Source organism: Triticum urartu, chromosome 3A, assembly GCF_056163025.1.
Source record: "Triticum urartu cultivar PI428250 chromosome 3A, HENAU_Tu73, whole genome shotgun sequence".
NCBI classification, from domain to species: Eukaryota; Viridiplantae; Streptophyta; class Magnoliopsida; order Poales; family Poaceae; genus Triticum; species Triticum urartu.
In genome coordinates this window covers 445,009,834-445,030,521 of record NC_141875.1, presented here as the reverse complement: position 1 = coordinate 445,030,521, position 20,688 = coordinate 445,009,834, and positions in this window count along the sequence as shown.

Sequence of the window (20,688 nt, the reverse complement as noted above, 5' to 3'; positions counted from 1 at the left end):
TGGTAGGAAAAGACCATCGCTCGTCCCTGACCGCCACTCATAAGGAAGACAATCAATAATAAATCATGCTCCAACATCATAGCATAACGAGAGATTATACGTGCATGTTTCGGGAATCACAAACCTTGACACCAATATTATTACTAAACACAAGCATTTACTAGTACCTCCCACATATTCCATCTCTATATCGCAAAACTATTGCAAGGAATCAAACATATCATATTTAGTGATCCATAAGTTTTATGTAGGATTTTATGACTAACCATGCAATTGACCAAAATTCCTGTTGACTCTCTAAAGAGATATAAGTGAAGCAAGAGAGTTTAATTCTTTCTATAAAAAATCATGCCGTAACAAATATAAGTGAATCAAAAGAGTATTCTTCAAATAACGGTTTTTCTATGTGAAGAGAAACAGACAATCCAAACTTCAAATGATATAAGTGAAGCACATGAAGCAGTCTATAAAGCCATACTCAAAAGATATAAGTGAAGTGAAATGAGATTTCTATAAATCAACAATGGACTATCTCATACCAGCATGGTGCATAAAAGAAAAATGAAAACTAAATGCAAAAGACGCTCCAAGATTTGCACATATCACGTGAACGAAACAAATCCGAAAACATATCGATACTTGTTGAAGAAAGATGGGATGCCTTCTGGGGCATCCCCAAGCTTAGACGCTTGAGTCTCCTTGAATATTTACTTGGGGTGCCTTGGGCATCCCCAAGTTTGAGCTCTTGCCTCTCCTCCTTCTCCTCATATAGAGACCTCCTCGATCTTCGAACACTTCATCCACACAAAACTTAACCAAACTTTTAGTGGCGGGGTTAGTGAATATGGCAATGAAATCCCATCATGTACTACTGTAACATTATTGTATAACTATAAACAAACATTACCCACTATATGCTATCACAATTCTATGGCCCCAAGTCAAGGAGGCTTCAACAAGAATTCACACATACGCAAATAATGAAGCTATAACAGCAATCTGTGAAAACATGACAGTCTGTAAAGAATTGAACATCCACCATACTTCTGTAACTCAAAAAATTCTGAAAAATTAGGACAAAATAAAAAATTTGTATATAAAGACATTAAAAAAAGTTCCAGAACCGTTTGACATTCCAGTAAAAAACGTAAAATCAAGCACTACGACCAAAGTTTCTATTTGCACCGCAAAAACCAACAAGCATTTTAATCATCCTAAAGGCAAACCTTGGCACATTATTTTTATAATACAATGGAACTGTACAAGGGGATAATTATTTTTTTGAGAATCTTCATGAAAAATTCTACATTATTTCCATGAGCATGAACATAAGTGTTCAAGGTCGACCCTCACTTCTCCAATGCATAACTTCCAATCGCTTCTCTTTTGTGAAAAGGTTTTTAAGTTCCCCTCTATATTTTTTGTTTTTAAACTTTATAAAAGCACTCAACAGAAAGAAATGACTCCATAAAACTTCTGGGTTGTCTCCCTCGCAGCGCTTTCTTTAAAGCCATTAAGCTGGGCATAAAGTGCTCAAGTAATGAATCCACCCGAATCCCATGGTATATCAAAGCCAATTTTAGTTAATAGTGATTTGGCATTTAGTAATGAGCACAAAGCAACATATATCATGGAATGACGAAGTCTAACTCTCTTCCTATGCATTGGCATGTCATAAAAGAACAATTCATGCACATCAAGTAAAGGCCAATACATAGCATAAGCAGTTTCTTGCAATTTTATCATGTGGGAAACATAAAGAGGTGGAGATGTAGTTCCCCTCTCATAATAATTGCAAGTAGGAGCAGCAAGCACATGCATATTATACTCATCAAAATCATCATGCACAACGGTAGAAGGCAACCCATCAATGTAATCCTTAATAAGTGCAAACTTCTCCGATATAGTGTAGTTGGGAAAATTCAAAAAGATAACATGACTATCATGTGTGGGTGCAATAGCAACAATGTCATTCTTAACATAACGAACTATAGCAAGTTCATCTCCATAAGCATAATTCATATTGGCATCATGGCCACAAGACTCAAGTTCATCAAAAAGGGATATTTCAAAAGAATCAATGGGATCATAGCATTTATCATAGCAGTCATCCTTCGGTAAGAACCAAGGGGCATTAAACAATGTATGGGATAAAGAGTTACTCTCATTAGAAGGTGGGCATAAGTGATCAATCCGCTCTTCCTCCTTTTGTTCTTTGCTCCCTGCCTCATCTTTTTCATCCAATGAGCTCACAGTTTCATCATTTTCTTCTTCCATAGACTCTTGCAAAATGTTAGTCTCTTCTTGGATAGCGGAGTTATTCTCAATAAATACATCAATATCGTAATTGTATTTATAATTATCATACCAATATTTAAGGATAGCAAGATTTTCAGGTCTATAAACTGAATCATCAAAATCTTCAAACTTTTAAAACAAAGATTCCATTTCATATGCACCCTTAAAAGCAACAAATACTTCTATTCATTCCACATCATAGTAATCATATATACCATTAGCATAAGAAGCTAAGGTTTCATTATCATTGAATTTGCATGAAAAGGGAAGATGTGGAGCATTCATTCTAGATCAACAAGTATAATCATATCTCAAGCATAGATTCCAAGCATACCACTTCAATATATGAATTTGATCCCATAAAAATTAACATTTATGAGTCAAGCAATAATCCCTAAAGTATTCATGTTGATCCAGCTTTACTCCCATTATCAAGTTGAATGGGATCTTCTAAGGATTACCAAAGTAGTGTATAATATTTTTCACATAACAAGCATCGAGGGTTTTAGGAGGTTCCCCATCTCCATGAGTAGCAAGTACAACTAATTGTTTTGGTGTTTCGTGTTACATATCCATAATTGAAAATAGAGAACAACTTGGAATAGGAAATAAAAACTACTTAGTGATAAAGCAAAAAAGCACACACGAGAATATTCACCGCACGCTATTGCTCCCCCGCAATGGCGCTAGAAAAAGGTCTTGATAACCCACAGTATAGGGGATCGTTTGTATCCTTCTTCGATAAATAAGAGTGTCGAACCCAACGAGGAGCTAAAGGCAAAACGAATATTCCCTCAAGTTCTATCGTCCACTGTAGGAATTCTGGGAACGGGGGTCCCCAGAGTTGCCTGCCTGCGGCCTGTGGCGTGGCTCAAAGGGGGGCCCAGCGCGGCCCATCTTCACCAACACAAACCCAAGACCCTCGCGAGGGGCCAAGCCTCGCGGGGCGGACGACGCGGAGCTTCCTCAGGCACGGCCTCGTCAGGCTGGCTCACGAGGAGGCGGAGAGATCAAGGCGGGGTACCTCACGAGGTGCCCGTGACGCAAGCCATGACGACCGAGGGCGCCAGGCGGGTGCCAGCCCGCGCAGTGTCCTCCTTTCCTCTTTGGTGCAAAGGGGGCAAGCACAGCCGCGAAGTACCGAGGCATCAGGCAAAGGTTGCCATTTCGGTGCAACGAGACCATGACCAGGAGGACTACGAGACGAAGCTCACCGTGGAGCCCAAGACGGCGTCATCACCAGAGCTTTGCGCAGGCGAAGACTACTTTTGTCAGGATAGCTGATACTAGCTGTCTCCCTTCAAATTAGCCCGCCATTGTTGGCTCCCTTCCCGCTCGATATTTGGGAAGAGGACCAAGGCCTCTATAAATAGGATCAGCCACCCGCAAGAGGGAGACAGAAACAGAGAGCTGGGGGGTTCGGAGAAGGAGGCTCTTGAGAGAGGGGTTTAGATCAGATAGGGAGAGAGAGAGAAGGGTGACTGAGCTCCTCCCAGCAGTTCATCGCCCCAGCCAAGAACAGACCCTCACGAGGCTGTTCTTCCTTGTATTGTTCATCATCATCAGCCCAAGAGGCAATCCACCAAACCACACACTGGAGTAGGGTATTACACCAAAACGGTGGCCCGAACCAGTATAAACCCTGTGTCTCTTGTGTTGTTCTTGCCGTAGTTTAGATCCTAGCAAGGCGGAGGGGTGCAGGTAGGTAGGAGGCGAAATCTCCGCGCGCACCCCAATGTTCGAACCTCAAGGGTATGCCGGAACCCAAAATCCGACATTTGGCGTGCCAGGTAGGGGTGCGCCGGGATTCGTCTTCCACCACCCCGTTCTCCTCCGACCATCACGCCCATGTCTGACGCTCGTCGGGCCCGCGCTGAGTGCCGGGCCGCACTCGCTTCCCGTGTCGCCCAGACGGCCCCTGTCGGCGGGCGTCCTCGCCGTTCCCCGTCACCTGCCGTCAACACCGCCACCGGCCCGGCGGGGGACGAGCAACAAGCATTGTCCCAGCATCCGTCCGTGCGGCAAGACGGCCGCACCACAACTCCCTTTCTCACCCCAGCTGGCTCTTCGTCCCGCGCGCTCCGCGCGCCCATGGAGGCTCAGGATGCACTCATCACGGCAAACGAGCTCCTGCGCTACCATCCGGTCGACAACATCTACGAAGAATGGCTCGACCGCGTCGCCGAGCTCGTCCGCGCCGCAGGGGGCTCTCCTGCGCCGTCTGTTCCGCTGCACCGCACCCTGCCCCGCGCGGGCGATGAAGCTCCGGTGGCGCCCCGGCCGCCTCCTCCTCAGGAAGGCGCCATGGCTCCAAGGCGCGTGGCCCCTGGGCGGAACCCGCTCCGTCAGGTGCCAGCGCGGCAAGAGCAGAGCTGTCAAGAAGTCCCTCGCCCGCAAGAAGCTGCCCGGGCGCTCCCTGCTCCAGCACGTCGCGACCATGCTCCTGCTCCCACGCATCAAGACCCCGCGCTGCTCCCAGCTGCAGCGCGTGGGGACATGCAAGACCAAGCTCCCCGTCATCCAAGACCTCCCATGGCCACAGCAGGCTGCCGCGCCTTCACCGCCGAGCTACGCAGCGTCGCGTGGCCCGGCAAGTTCAAGCCGGACTTGCCTCCTCGCTACGACGGCACAGCTGACCCTGCGGAGTTCCTCCAGCTCTACGAGCTGGGCATCGAAGCTGCCAACGGAGATGAGAAGGTCATGGCGAACTGGTTCCCCATGGCACTCAAGGACGGGGCCCGCATCTGGCTCCTGAACCTAGCTCCAGGCACAATCTCCTCCTGGGACGAGATGCGCACCCGCCTCATCGCCAACTTCCAAGGCACTCGCGACCGGCCACCCGCCTGAGCGACATGCGCCGCATCAAGCAACAGCCCGGGGAGACCCTGCAGAAGTACATCCAGCGCTTCAACAACGCGCGCCTCAAGATTCCCAGGGTGACCGAGGAGGCCATCATCTCGGCCTTCTCCGACGTCATGCGCGACGTCAAGATGAAGGAGGAGCTAGCGATGCATGAAGACCTGTGCACTTCCTTGGAGCTGTTTAACCTGGCAACCAAGTGCGCCAGGGCCGAGGAAGGGCGTCTCTCCCTCCTCGAGCTGCCTGCCGCAGACCCAGAAGAGAAGAAGCCCAAGGCCAAGGATGTGAAGCGCAAGGGGGCTGCCATGCTCGCGGCAGAACCAGACACCAAGCGAGGTAGAGATCAGCCCGAACCTTCCAAGGGCAGCTGGTACTGTGTGTACCACGACCTCCACACTCACAACACCAACGAATGTCAAGAGCTCCGAGCTGTGCGAGAAGGAAGGATCAGCCGTCGCCCTGACCGCAGTGACCGGGGCTACGACCGAGGAGGAGGAAGGAACGCAGGACGCTGGGAAGACCGTGGCCCCGCCAAGGGTGGCGCGATCAACCTCGTGAGGATCGCTGGCAAGACCCGCCTCGCGAGGGAGGCTGGAGGGATCAGCCTTGCGAGGAAGACTGGAGGGATCAGCCTCGCGAGGATCGCCCACAAGGCAATGCAGGCCTCCCACCGTTGCCGCCGCAGCCAAGGAGAAACGAGGACCGCCACCAGGACAAGCCCCAGCCTCTCAGCGCATCTTCAAGCAGTTCGCCCGCGAAGTGAACACAGTCCTCCCCAGGCTCGAAGCCACACACCCTCTCAGGTGGTCGGCGTGCGCCATCACGTTCAGCTCAGCAGATCAGCTCAAGTGTGCGGCTACAGCCGGAGTCCTCCCGATGCTTTGTTCCCCAATCATCAGCAACATGGTGGTCCCCAAGACCCTCATCGATGGCGGGGCAGGGCTCAACGTCCTGTCCGTGGAAACATTCAACAAACTCCAAGTGCCCTACAGCCAGCTTCAGCCAGCCAAGCCTTTCTCCAGTATCACCGACGGCTCCACGGTCCCGATTGGGCAGGTCCGCCTCCCTGTCACCTTCGGGGCACGCGACAACTACCGCACCGAGCTCATCGACTTCGACGTCGCTCACATTCGCCTACTGTACAAAGCCATGCTTGGGTACCCAGCGCTGGCCAAGTTCATGGCCGTAACTCACCACGGCTACAACGTCCTCAAGATGCCAGGAAGCGGCGGAGTCATCACGGTGCCCTGTGAAGAGAAGGACGCGGTGTGTTCCCTGGAATGAGCCTTTCAGGCCGTGTCACTGGAAGACCCGGATCATGGAAGCAGGGGGCCTCCCGAGACCGCCCCTAAGAAGAAGAAGACCTCGTCCGGCCCGACCACTCAGGAGGAAGTCCCCTCTGGGCCCGCGCCTGCCCAGGGGGAACCTCCTTCCATCGCATAGGAAAGCGCACCCGGCGCCCTCCTCAGGCAGGGCTCGAGGGCTCTCCCCTGGAGGGCCACCGACCTAGCTAGGGTCACGAGGGAGGCGCTTGGGCACCACCAGGAGGCGTGTTTCGAAGCATGTTTCCCTCAAGAAGGAGCAAGGCAAGGAGATCCAGACCCTCAGGAGTTCGTCAGCAAGGCCATTCAGGAGCTACAGGAGTCAAGAGTCATGAAAGGCGGCCGCCGCCTACCAGCAGTGGCTCCCCATCCAGGCGAGGATGGTGGGATGCGCGTCTGCATCGACATACCAGGGCTCAACCGAGTTGCCTCTCTGGAGCGCCTCTGGCCCTCGCGAGTGGGGCGCTGCGGAGGCCCACCCCACAGCTACGTTCGCATGCCTTATGGCTTGCCGAACGCGGCTGACACGTACCAACGCCTCATGAGGGGCATCACGGAGGCACGAGAAGCCAGGCGTTCCGCAGCCCTGGCAGGGATGGAGATGGCCCGCGAGGATCCGCCAACGCCTCTGGAGCCTCCCGAGGCCCCTGGGCCTGGGGGCTCGTGAGGATCGGCTCCCGCAGCCCACCGAGCCTGCTACACCAACGCTCCTTCGTCCTCAACATCATTAGGTGACATCTTTCGAGTTTTATTTACAGCTGGGAGCGCCCCCCAGGGCTGCATTATTCCCAGGCCGCGTGGGTCCGCCCCTGCGGCGTGTATCCCTTTTTTATTCCATGTCGTTAGCTTACCTTGTTGGGGGCGCCCCTCGGGCTGCATGATCCCCAAGCCGCTCGGGCCAGGCCCAGCGGCATGTATCCCATTTGCGTTTATTTCCGATTATGCGTTAGACCCACCATGCTTGATTATTTGATGCCGGTCCAGGGCACCTCTTCTTCTCCATGCCGACCACTTGCACGTTAAAGGGGGGGTACCTGAGCATCGCGACTCAGGGCTCTTACTGGCTCTCCAGCCCTCACCCTCTGGCCTTGTCCATGGCATCGCGACCTGGCATACCAGCGACGGCTGAGACCAGCTCGAGGGCCGGTACCCGAGGACGTAGAGTGCCGACATCTAACCAAATTTGCAGTGACACATCACAAGATAAGGCCCAGTGCCAGGCGCAACCCGCCTAGAGGTAGGGCCCCGTGAGTCCCGCTCTGGCTCACGGGTGCCCAGATACACCTCGCCAGGCCCTACCGTGCCAGCCACGTGTCAGGGCGGGGCTGTACATGCCCCGGGGGCTCCTCCTGGAGGGGGCCCCCTCCCACGTACCAGTGGAAGCACCATGCTCCATGCTGGCTGACGACACTGCCGATGAGCGGCTATGCCCGTACACATACGGTAGCGCTATGCTCCGCGCTGGTGATAAACAACTAACGGTGGCCCCGGGCCGTATCAACCTCAGGGAGCCTAGAGCTCAGTGTCTAGCCTCATCGTAACGCCTTCCTTCGGGAGTGCCGCGCGAGGGGGCTGGGCACGGGGGCTGCGCCTGGGTCACACCCAGACGCATGCCGCCCAGCCAGGTCCCCCCGGGCCTGGTTCGTCGCGCGTCTCTCCCCGAGCGAAGCCATGGTACGAAGGCCGTTTGAGCGTCAAGGGGGACTCCTGAGCATCGCGACTCAGGAGCCTTACTGGTCACGTAGCCCCTCACTCCGTGGCCCCGTCCTGGTTTCCGGTCGGGACCAACGCTAGGTGAGGCACGCGCGCGACCGGGCTCTGCAGACGTAGAACGGTAGATCCACCCGCATCACACCTCCCTACTTGCTGTTCGTGCGCCAAGGGGGACTCCTGAGCATCGCGACTCAGGAGCCTAACTTGTCACGTGGCCCCTCACTCCTTGGCCCCGTCCTGGTTTCCGGTCGGGACCAACGCTGGGTGAGGCATGCGTGGGGCCGGGCTCTGCCAGCGTAGAGCATAAGCAAGTAGGAAGGAAAGGCGCAAATTTCAAGGAATTCAAAAGCAAATATTACAGTCCACACTGTTATCTCAATGCCAAACGCAAGTTTAAACGCCTCCCTGAGGCATGATACATGTGCAGGAATTAAAGGTAGGACAGGAGCCGCGACGGAGTCACTTGTCGGCGGTGGAGCAGCGCGGATTGGGTATGCCTCACGGAGTGGTGAGGTCGGCAGCGCCTTGCTTCGGCTTGGTGCTGAAGGCCCGGAACTTCCCTAGCAGGGCCTCTGCGCGACCCTTCATGGCCTCGGTGGCGGCAGCGGCATGCTCGCCGCTCACTGGCTCCAGCAGGCTGTCGAGGTCGACACCGGGATCGCGAAGGTAGATGTGGGTGAGGACCCGCGTCAGTGCTGCAGAAGACAGGACACGCGCCTCGGCCTCGGCCATGGGGCCAAGGCCAAGGGCGACATCTTCAAGAGCGTGAACCAGGAAGGGAAGCAGCTTGGCAGGGCCGTCCTCAGCGCCAGCCAGTGGGCTCTCCAGGCCGCTATCGTAAAGCGTCCTCAGTGAGGAGCGAGCCCTCGCCTCCATCTCCATGAAGGCAGCGCGGTCCTCAGCAAGAACCAGGGCCTCGTCGTCCAGCTTGGCCTTCCTCGCCCCCAACTCCTGCTCCAGCGCGCCTAGGCGGTCGCGGCGTTTCTTGAGCTTAACCTCCCTCTCCTTGAGAGCCGCCTCGCGAGCCTTCACGCCTTCTTCCTGCTCTTGGCGAAGGCGGACCTCGTTCGCGAGCTGGCCCCGCAAATCTTGTAGTTCGCCCTGCAGCGCCTTGCAACGACCACGGACATCGACCACCTCCCCCAGGGCTGCATCATGAGCAGCCTTCGCCTCAAGGACGGCCTGCTTCTCCTCGTCGCATGCCGTCGAGGCCTGGACCAGCGCCGCCCGAATCGAAGCGTCGGAGCAAACCCATCCTGAAGCCAGCTCCAAGCGCCCGGCCACCAAGCGGGGGTCGGCGCCAAGAAGATCCTGACGCAGTCGGTCTAGCTCAGCAACAGCATGATCCAGAACGGCAGAAGGAGTCGGAGAGACAGCAGCCGGTGGAGTAGGAGGAGAAGGCGGCAGCGCAGCCGCAGCATCCTAAGGCGGAGTCTGCCGCGCCCCGACGGCTGTAGTGGCGGCGGCAGGCGAGAGCACCTCGGGAGCCACTTGGGCCATGGGGGCTGAGCTCGCCCCAGCCGGCTCAGCTAGGCCTCGCGAGGACAACCGGGCAGGAGAAGCCTGTGCGTCGCGGTCACCCTCCTTCATAGGCAGAGGCGCTGCCACGGGTGGAACCTCGGGAGCCCCCTTCGGCTTCTTTGCTGCGGGCTCGAGCCTATCCGAGAGATGCGGACGTCAAGCCTCAGAAGCAGAGCAAGAGATAATGACAGGAATTGAATGCTTACGGGTCGTCGCCAGTGAGCTCAAGCGGCCTCCGGCCAAATTTGAAGCCTGAAAGCCGGCTGGAAGGGTCAACCTCGGGAAGCTTGGAGGCGGAAGGTGCGTCTGCGGTCTGCCCCGGGGCCGGGGCAGACCCGCGGGGGATCATCCCGGTCCTGTCCTTCTTCGGCATCGGGGGCGAGCTCCCGCCGTCTTTCTCGTTGTTGTCCTCGTCGTCATATTCGTCGTCATCCTCGTCATCATCGCTCGGAGAGAGGCGGAGAACGCGGGACCTGCGCCGGGGGAGGGGAGCCCTCGACTCTCCGTCAGTCGCCTCGGAGTCAGGCCCTTTTCCCCGCTCCCCTCCTTCCTCCTCTTCGCTGGAGTCGTCGGAGGGCATGTCCACCTGTTCCTCGGGAGTTTCCACGGGCACGGGCCCATCCCCGTTGAAGACGAGCATGGACTTCACTACCTGCTCCCAGTCGTCACGGAGGAACAAGGGCGTAGGAGCACCCGCCGACCTCGCCACATCGCCCCCGACCAGAGCTTGGAGGACCGCAGCCCGATCTCCGTCGGCTAAGGCCGCGGGGCTCGGACGGGGCCTCCACATCGGAAGTGAGTACTGCCGAAGCGGAGCCAGCTGGTGCTCCAGGAATTCCCTCAGCAGCGACGCACCGGTCAGCTTCGCCGCCGCCATATTGGCCGGCCTCAGATCCGCGTCCATCTTCTCCAACATCAGCTTCGCGCGGGGTCCGTGAGCTCCGCTCGACCCCAATTGCTGGAGCTCGTGGGCTGCTCCGTGGGCAAGATCATCCAAGGGTGGATGCGCCTAGCACCCACCAAGACCCACTTGCTCCTGAAGCCCTCAATCCTTTTTCCGGGGTTCGAAATGGCAATGGCGCCACCGTACGCGACGAAGCTCGCGCACGCGGAAGCAGTACCACGAGAGGTCCAGAGGTAGAAGTAGTGGCGCAGTAAGGCCACTGAGGGCTGCACCCCTACGTGAGCCTCGCAGTAATAGGCGAAGATTGCCAGGAGAAGGACGGAGTTGGGGTGGAGATGCAGGGCTTGTAGCTTATAGTGGCGGAGGACAGAGAGGAAGAACTCGGAGAAGGGAGGCACCAGGCCAGCAGCAATGGCACTTATGAAGAGCGGATAGAAGGTGCTCCCTTGACCCTCAGGGGTGGCGGAGCCGGCTTTAAACACCTTCGCCCCGTTGTTTCCCCACGCCGTCGCCATCCGGCGCAACCAAGCAAGGCTCGCCTCCGACACGTTCGGCGGATCCAGGGTAGACGAGTACCAAGCTACGGCCGGGGGCTGACGAGGCGCCATGGCTTCCTAGGTCACACAGTCAGAGTGGATCTGGAAATTTTGGAGGAAGGAGAGGCGCAAGAAAGGGGACCTGAGCAGCAACCGGGGAAAGCAAGAAGCGAAGCCTAGGAGGATGCCGCTCCTTTATCAACTCGCGCGGTTGCTAGGGCGCCCATGTCCAACCAACCGCCACGCGGCGCCCAAGGCCGCAGGCTGTTAGGGCCCGCGGCGCTTCGCTGTTGCCCTTCCGCCTCCCTGCACGGCCAAGTCCGGGCGCGCCTTGGGCCCGGGGGCTACTGTCGGGATTCTGGGAACGGGGGTCCCCAGACTTGCCTGCCTGCGGCCTGCAGCGTGGCTCAAAGGGGGGCCCAGCGCGGCCCATCTTCACCAACACAAACCCAAGACCCTCGCGAGGGGCCAAGCCTCGTGGGGCGGACGACGCGGAGCTTCCTCAGGCACAGCCTCATCAGGCTGGCTCACGAGGAGGCGGAGAGATCAAGGCGGGGTACCTCACGAGGTGCCCGTGACGTAAGCCATGACGACCGAGGGCGCCAGGCGGGTGCCAGCCTGCGCAGTGTCCTCCTTTCCTCTTTGGTGCAAAGGGGGCAAGCGCAGCCGCGGAGTACCGAGGCATCAGGCAAAGGTTGCCATTTCGGTGCAACGAGACCAAGACCAGGAGGACTATGAGACGGAGGTCACCGTGGAGCCCAAGACGGCGTCATCACCAGAGCTTTGCGCAGGCGAAGACTACTTTTGTCAGGATAGCTGATACTAGCTGTCCCCCTTCAAATTAGCCCGCCATTGTTGGCTCCCTTCCCGCTCGATATTTGGGAAGAGGACCAGGGCCTCTATAAATAGGATCAGCCACCCGCAAGAGGGAGACAGAAACAGAGAGCTGAGGGGTTCGGAGAAGGAGGCTCTTGAGAGAGGGGTTTAGATCAGATAGGGAGAGAGAGAGAAGGGTGACTGAGCTCCTCCCAGCAGTTCATCGCCCCAGCCAAGAACAGACCCTCGCGAGGCTGTTCTTCCTTGTATTGTTCATCATCATCAGCCCAAGAGGCAATCCACCACACCACACACTGGAGTAGGGTATTACACCACAACGGTGGCCCGAACCAGTATAAACCCTGTGTCTCTTGTGTTGTTCTTGCCATAGTTTAGATCCTAGCAAGGAGGAGGGGTGCAGGTAGGTAGGAGGCGAAATCTCCGCGTGCACCCCAGTGTTCGAACCTCAAGGGTCTGCCGGAACCCGAAATCCGACATCCACCGATACAACTCTACGCACACTTGACGTTTGCTTTACCGAAAACAAGTATGAAACAATTTCGTAGGTGTGATGCTAGAACTACTTTGCAAGAACAAAACATTTGCATGAGAATGGAGGGCGCCATAGGACAACACCATAGATAAAATATACAATCATACCAACCAAGATCACGATTAACCCACGGGACCAAACGGATCTACTCAAACATCATAGGATAACCATAGTTCATTGGGAAATAATATATGGAGTTGAGCACCATGTTTAAGTAGAGATTACAGCAGGGAGAAGAGGTGTTACACCGCTGCATAGAGGGGGAGAAAGTTGGTACTGACAGTAGCAAGATTGTTGATGTAGATTGTTGCCCCGGTGGCACTCCGGCACCACGGGAAGCGAGGGGGAGAGAGCCCCCCTCCTTCTTCTTCCTTGGCCTCCCCCTAGATGGGAGGAGAGTCCCCCCTCTGGTCCTTGGTCCCCATGATGGTGGAGGGGCGGGAGACCCTCCGAGATTGGATCTCCCTCTCTGTTCTCTTCTGTTTCGCGTTCCCCAGATCTAGCCGAAAACCGTTTCTTATATTCTGGGAGATCAGTAACTCCGATTGCGCTGAGATTTTAACACGATTTTTTCCCGGATATAAGCTTCCTTGCACCCGAAGTAGAGCTCCCACCAATGTACAAGGTGAGCACAATCCACCACCGCGAGCCAGGCTCCTCTGGCACACCATGGTGTCTTGTGGGCCGTGTAGGCCTTCGTTTGCAGTGATTCCAACTCCAAAAAATCACATATATTCCAAAATAATTCACCATGAAATTTTATTGCATTTGGACTTCGCTTGATATGGATACTCTGCGATACAAAAAACATGCAGAAAACAGGAACTAGCACTGGGCACTGGATCAATAGGTTAGTCCAATAAATCATATAAAAAGTTGCCAAAAGTATGTAAAAGTTGTATAATATTGGCATGAAACAATCAAAAATTATAGATACGACAGAGATGTATCAGGGTGCCATCCCCACTGGGGCCTATTCAAACACATCTTTACTTGCCGTTCTCAGTCGGTGAAGAAGGCTCTTCCGAGTGATGAAAAGACACACGTGATCCAGATGTGCGGGGGGTTAGGGATCCAAATTGGAGGTAGAAGTACTTTTCCTTCCATGACCTTTCCCGAGTCAGTCAGGGGATGGCAGTCGACCTGGTTCTACTGCAAGGACATCCCGACTCCTGGTCAGTCGACCGGCCTCCCCCCTTTCACTATGGAGAGACTCTGTCAGCCTTCTTCACTGGTCATAACCGCAGAAGAGAAAGGTGAGGTGTCCCTTTTAGTCGACGCGGTCGTTAATTTAGTCCGAGAGGGTGTGACCGGCATGGATCTGTTGGAGGTGTTCCTTAGTCGACGTATTCAGCCTCTCTAAGCCCGTGACCACCCGATGTGGATGTACACGGGCACTGAAGACACCGCCCGGATCCACTCGGAGGAGGTCTCCGAGGAAACGGTGGCTCAGTGGCTGCGAAGCATAACTGGGAATAAGGACAACCCTCACGGAGCCAGGAGAATTTTGCCATTGGACACCGACAATGCTCCAGAAGAGGTCAGACATGCTTTACTGAGTGTTCTTTTTCAACACGCGATCATTCTTGAATCCGACTGACATTTATAACTTGTGCCTTGCAGATTTTCACCAAGATGTATTCGATGCCGAACGGGGAGCAGCACCAGGAGGGAGTGGCGAGTTATGGCGAAAGCGCTGACTGGCAATATGAAGATGGCAGTGAGGAGGCCAACAAGGACTCTGGTAGCAATGAGGAAGTTGAGTCGCCGCCCCACTCTGAACGGCGCTCCAAGCAGTCGCAGGATCCCACGGGAGGGCATGGCAAAGCAGTTCCACCGAGTGCAAAAATCCCAAAGCGCACTCGGACCTCGACTCCGGAGCCATCGGAGAAGGCCGCGAAACAGCCCAAAGTTGCTCCACCGAAGCCCCGAAAGGCCCTGCCCAAGATCAAGGTGGCCATGCTTGTTGCTTCAGCGTAAGTGTTTCTTTTCTTTGTCTTTTGATTCCTCTACAAACTTCTTCGCTAGCTTGTCTGAGTGAAATTTTGGAACTTTCAGTGCTGCTACTTCTGCAACATCCATGGACGTCGACGAGGAGCGGGGTGATGCGGAGACCGCAGACGCGGCCACTTCTCGGGCAGGTACGATCCCCCAGCTATGCTTTTGCTCTTCTTACTTTTTTGGTGAGCAACTGAAACCTTTCCGTTGAGTGTTTTGTAGTGTCGACAAATGTTGTCCAGGTTCCGGACGATGATGATGATGAAGAAGTGCCTTGAAGGAATATAGGGAGGTGGGTAGGACTTTGAGCAGGAGGGTGCCCGCCAGCAAAGTACCTCGCCCAGCATCTGAGCTCGAAGTTTAGCAACTTGGCGATCCAGTACGGACTACTGTCTCGTTTGTTGATCCTTTGTTGACTGACCAGCCTTTGGCGTCGACTGCCCAAGCTCCCAGCCCGATTGTGCAACCTCAAGCTCCAACTCCACCGCCCTCGTCATCGGTTCCCTCATCTGTTCCATTTGTTCTACATCACATCCCAGAGGACCAGGTGGGAGCTGCCAAACGAAGCAATGATCCAGGCGGGCATGATTATGGACCGACTGAAGGTGGTGTATGACACCAGCAAGGCTGCCTACGACGCCAGCTCTGCTCTTCAAGCTAATGTCTGAGTAAGTGGGATTGTAAGTTGATCTCCAGTTTGTTTTCCAACTCGATTCTTGTTCTATTAGGATATGCTACGTGAAAACTGTTGCTTTATTATTCGTAAGATGTCAGTCTACACCTTGCATCTGTACACCCACTGGGTGTTTTCTGTAGCTGTGTAGCTTTTTCACTTGTAGTCGTTTAGCTTTTTCACTTGAATTAGACAGGTCGACCATGGTCCAGTGGGGTCCTGCTGAGTGCACCCACTGGGAGTAGTCCCCGAGACCACGGTCGACTGCGGGCAGTCGACGGTGTTCTGAGAACAAATGTTTTTTTACTCCTTCCACTCGGGTTGGTCAGACCATGCCAAGTGGGAAATCAAACCAGTGGGGGCACGGCAAGTGCACCCACTGGTGTAGTCCCCAAGATTGTTGTTGAATGTTTGATTCAACAGTAGTCTTAGAACTCTTTTTGCCATAGCGATTTAATCTTTCACTCGGAAGTAACTGATCTTCGTTCTATCAATTGACTTATCTTGTTGTTGATTGCAGAAATCTTGTGAACTTGGGACCAAGTACGCTGATTTGGAGAAGGAAAAGATCCTACTCAAGCTCGACCTTGATCTTGCCGAGAAGAACCTAAAGAAAGCCCAGGATGAAGTAGCTGTCATGGGAGGTAACTGTTGGGGAACGTAGCAATTTCAAAAAAAATCCTACGCACACACACAGGATCATGGTGATGGATAGCAACGAGAGGGGAGAGTGTGTCTACGTACTCTTGTAGACCGAATGCGGAAACATTAGCATAATGCGGTTGATGTAGTCATACGTCTTCACGATCCGACCGAATCCAAGTACCGAACGTACGGCACCTCCGAGTTCTACACACATTCAACTCGATGACGTCTCGCGAGCTCTGATCCAGCAAAGCTTCATAGAAGTGTTTCGTCAGCACGATGGCATGGGGACGGTGATGATGATGCTACCGACGTAGGGCTTCGCCTAAGCACTGCTACGATATGATTGAGGTAGATTATGGTGGAGGGGGGCACCACACATGGCTAAGGGATCAATGATGAATTATGTGTCTATGGGGTGCCCCCTGCCCCCGTATATAAAGGAGCAAGGGGGAGGAGGCGGCCGGCCAGGGAGAGGCGCGCCAAGGGGGAGTAGGACTCCTCCTATTCCTAGTAGGAGTAGGAGAGGGGGAAGGAAAGGTGTCGGTGTCAAAACCGGCGGATCTCGGGTAGGGGGTCCCGAACTATGCATCTTGGATCGATGGCCCTCTCTATGGAGGTAAAACCCTACGTCCTGCTTGATTGATATTGATGAATATGAGTGTTACAAGAGTGGATCTACCACGAGATCATAATGGCTAAACCCTAGAAGTCTAGCCTTTGTGGGTATGGTAATGAGTATATGTGTTGTCGTTTCCGGACTATCCCCTTCGGTTTATATAGGCACCGAGGGGATCTAGGGTTTACATGGAGTCGGTTACATGAGAAGGAATTTTAGGTCGCCAAGCTTGCCTTCCACGCCAAGTAGAGTCTAATCCGGACACGGTGCATTCTTCGGCCTTCATTTCTTCATAGCCCATCAGTCTGGCCCAAAGGATAATAGGCCGGACGCCCGAGGACCCCTTAGTCTAGGACTCCCTCAGTAGCCCCTGAACCTGGCTTCAATGACGAGGAGTCTGGCGCACGGATTTGTCTTCGGCATTGCAAGTCGGGTTCCCTTCTTTCCGAACTTCAAGATAGTCTTCGGATGCGATGATTGTATCGGGACCTGTCACACACACCATATATAACCGCAGAGAGAATATATATTCTTACACGAGTCTAATCCGCTGACAGCTTTTACAACATGACATCGCGTTTGTCCGGTTGTAATTTCAAACCGTTTTCGTCTACCGCTCCATGTTGCAAGACGCGGTTGTCATTGGCACGTCTTGTCTAAGCAAAGATCGTGGCCCCTTATTACGGGATTCTCATCAATACGGGCGTGGGTAACCCAACCGTGCCATTTTGCACGGCTCTTGGTAATAGGAGAGTTCAAGGCGAGTGGGGAGGCGCTCGATATTCGTGGTCTTTATAAGGGGATAAGGAAACTCTTCCTTTACCCACATCCTTCTTCATCTCCAGTCCCTCCATCGTTGAGCTCTAATGCCCAAGCTTTCGGCTTTTCCTCGTTCGAGAAGACATTCCAATCATGTCGGGATCCAGGGCTGGAGGCAAGTGGATGGCCTCCTCCGTTAAAGAGAAGAACATCACGGAGCTCCGGGAGCCGGCTATCTAGCCAAGGAGATTGCTCACCGAATCTCGGGAAAAGGGCAGATCGTCCCTACCCCCGATCCCCACGAGAGGGTTGTGTTTCTCACACACTTCATCTGTGGGCTGGGATTCCCTCTTCATCCATTTGTCCTTGGATTGATGTTTTACTATGGGTTGGACTTCCATGTCTGGCCCCCAACTTTATCCTCAATATCTCCGCATTCATAGTTGTGTGCGAAGCCTTTCTTCGCATCCCACCACACTTTGGCCTATGGCTGAAGACTTTTAATGTAAAGCCAAAGGTGGTGCATGGCCAATAGGCCGAGTGCGGAGGTGCCATGGTGGGCAGGATGCCCAATACCACCTGGCTCGAAGGCTCCTTCGTAGAGACGGTGAAGGGAAGGTAATCGGGGTGGTTCTATATCACCGAGCCACGGACGCCAACTGGGCGGCGGCTCCCAAATTCCAATCCGGAGTCCTGATGCGTCTTACCTCCTAGCAGGAGAAGGGCCTGACCTGGGGATCTCTCGAAGAGATCACGGGGCTCCAAACGTGCCTCCAGAATATGATAACCCGGAAGATCAAGCTAATTGATGTGATCCAGGTCATGCTTGTACGCCGGATCCTTCCATGTCAGCGCCGGACCTGTTATTTGTGGGAGTTCAATCCGGCCGAGCACCAGACGCTGCTAAGGCTCTTTGGCACGACACACGAAGATATCTGGAAGGTGCTCTTCAAGGGCAGCGAGACGCCGCCACCCTTGACCAAAGATCGTGGGTTCAACTTTAAGCGTCATGCCAATTCGGTAAGCCGTCAAGGTGTAGTCTTTAAGGACACATTTCGAGGGAGGATACTAAGTGAAGGAGTCCTGGATTAGGGGGTGTTCGGATAGCCGGACTATACCTTCAGCCGGACTCCTGGACTATGAAGATACAAGATAGAAGACTCCGTCCCGTGTCCGGAAGGGACTTTCCTTGGCGTGGAAGGCAAGCTTGGCGATACGGATATGAAGATCTCCTACCATTGTAACCGACTTTGTGTAACCCTAACCCTCTCCGGTGTCTATATAAACTGGAGGGTTTTAGTCCATAGGACAACATAGACATCAACAATCATACCATAGGCTAGCTTCTAGGGTTTAGCCTCTTCGATCTCGTGGTAGATCTACTCTTGTACTACCCATATCATCAATATTAATCAAGCAGGACGTAGGGTTTTACCTCCATCGAGAGGGCCCAAACCTGGGTAAAACTTCGTGTCCTTGCCTCCTGTTACCATCCGTCCTAGACGCACAGTTCGGGACCCCCTACCCGAGATCCACCAGTTTTGACACTGACATTGGTGCTTTCATTGAGAATTCCTCTGTGTCGTCGCTGTCAGGCATGATGGCTCCCACGATCATCGATAGTGACGCGGTCCAGGGTGAAACTTGTCTCCCTGGACAGGTCACTGTCTTCGGCGGCTTTGCACTGCGGGCCAATTCGCTTGGCCATCTGGAGCAGATCGAAAGCTATGCCCCTGGCCGTCAGGTCAGATCTGGAAGTTTAAACTACAAGGCTGACATCCGCGAGGACTTGATCTTCAACGGATTCGAGCCACTGCCGAGCGCGCCGCACTGCCACGACGAGCATGATCTAGCTCTGCCGCCTAACAGTGCCCTGAAGGCCGCACCCTCATCGGCTTCGACCCTTAGTTCGGAGCCAACCGCGCCGATCAAGGATGGGTGGTTGGACGTCGCCTTGGGGGCTACGATCCTAACGGCGATCGAGCCGAACACCAGCCCCGCACTCCGCGAGACTCATGATTCCAAGGAGTCGGACTCCTTTCCGGACTCTGAACCATTCACGCATCTGCCAATCGAATCCGATTGGGCGCCGATCATGGAGTTTACTGCCGCGGAAATCTTTCAGCACTCGCCCTTTGGCGATATTATAAAATCACTAAAGTCTCTCTCTTTATCAGGAGAGCCCTAGCCGGACTACGGTCAGCGATATTGGGATACGGACGATGAAGAAATTCAAAGCCCACCCACCACCCACTTTGTAGCCACTGTCGACGATTTAACCGACATGCTCGACTTCGACTCCGAAGACATCGACGGTATGGACGCCGATGAAGGAGACGATGAAGAACCAGCGCCTATTGGGCCCCGGAACGCCACCTCGTCATATGATGTATACATGGTAGACGCTCCAAAAGATGACGACGAGGAGCGGAAGGACGAACCGAAGGCTTGTTCCCTCGAAAAGCAGTCAAAGCGGCGACGCAAGCGCCGCCCCAAACACCGCCTCGATAGAAATAGCGATCACACAGACCCAGCGCTGGAGCAGGGCGAACCGCTGCCGGACAACGGCAATCCGGATAATCAAACCGAACAAACAAATCCTATCAAGGATAATGGTCCGGACGACATAACGCCGGACAAACACCCGGAGCAGCAGACTGCCCGTAAAAGGCTTGTTGCCACCGCGAGGAGCCTGAAAAAGCAGAAACAAAGGCTGAAGGCCGCGCAAGACACACTCCAATTCAGATGGAGTAAAATACTCAGCACTGCAGCAAGGTACGGCGACAATCGCCCCTCCAAGAGCTACCCAAAGCGGAAGCTGCTACCCGAATTCGATGAGGAGGCCTCAGAGCCCCCACAACCAAATATCAAAGCAGCCACCTGGTCGGATAGACGACCCCTCTACCAACACAGAGCGGCATACAACGCCGCTCACAATACAATACGCGACCCATGCGAGGGCTCGCACCCAAAGGACGGCGCAACCAGATCCATCTATGGACCACGCAAGCGCGCCCCAGCATACAATGCAACACAACAAACATACGAACAATGTGGTACACCCAGCTATAGGGGTGCCGCACACCCCCTATGTTTCACCGATGAGGTACTGGACCACGAATTTCCAGAGGGATTCAAGCCCGTAAACATAGAGGCATACGATGGAACAACAGACCCTGGGGTCTAGATTGAGGACTACATCCTTCATATACATATGGCTCGATGAGATGACCTCCACGTCATCAAGTACCTACCCCTCAAGCTCAAAGGGCCAGCTCGCCACTGGCTCAAAGGCCTCCCCGAAAGCTCCATTGGAAGTTGGGAAGAGCTCGAAGACGCCTTTCGGGCAAATTTTCAAGGGACTTATGTCCGACCTCTGGATGCGGACGATTTGAGTCATATAACTCAACAGCCCGGAGAGTCAGTCCGAAAGCTTTGGAACAGGTTTCTTACTAAAAAGAACCAGATTGTC